We start from the raw sequence: 831 nt of genomic DNA, 5'->3' as shown, positions 1-831 counted from the left end.
CTTGGGCGATTTTATACATATATCTGAAGGAACTTTTTGTTTCCTTCCCCCAGTGTTTCAATATGTATATTTTCGCAGGCTTTTAGCCTCTATCATACTGATCTATGCATAGTCTAGGTCAGTAGAAAATGCATGTATAGTCTATAGGACTTATTAAGGCCTTGGGCGATTTTATACATATATCTGAAGGAACTTTTTGTTTCCTTCCCCCAGTGTTTCAATATTTCATTCTTATATCTTTAAAACTCAATAGGCTGCTCTTGCTCTTAGAGCTGGGTGAATATCAGGCATTACTACATCACTGATTTCTAGATGCATGCCCTTAGGCAATAATATATTAGCCTAGCCATATTCTTCTTTCAGACTGGCGATACCTGCTTTAGTACTTATATTGGCGTTTTTCAGTGTACTCATATAGAAAAATCATTCATTCATTTATTCTAAGCAGACAATGTAATAGAAATAAATTCAAGGAGATAAAAATCAGAGAAAGCATACAAGCAAAGCAATCACACAAGTTTGATGTCGAAATCAGATTATCAACTTGATTCTTTTAGGCAATCATAAGTTTCATATTCCATAAGATCATCTTGATCATGTTCGAAATTATTTTCACCATCTTTATAGACCAAGTGGGTTTCAGGATTCTTCCCTATCAGATTCTCTTTGATAGAGGTCACAAAAATGTTTGGGAGTCATTCATATCTTAGCCCAATGGTTCCCCATTCCACATCTATGGCACACTGATTTGGTCGAGCTTTGTGGTTTAAAGGATATACCACGGCCACTGCCTTGACCATGGCTCAAATTGGGTTGATACCCACGGCCTCA

Source organism: Brassica oleracea, chromosome C6 (assembly GCF_000695525.1).
Source record: "Brassica oleracea var. oleracea cultivar TO1000 chromosome C6, BOL, whole genome shotgun sequence".
Classification (NCBI taxonomy): Eukaryota; Viridiplantae; Streptophyta; class Magnoliopsida; order Brassicales; family Brassicaceae; genus Brassica; species Brassica oleracea.
This window is presented reverse-complemented; position numbering follows the sequence as displayed.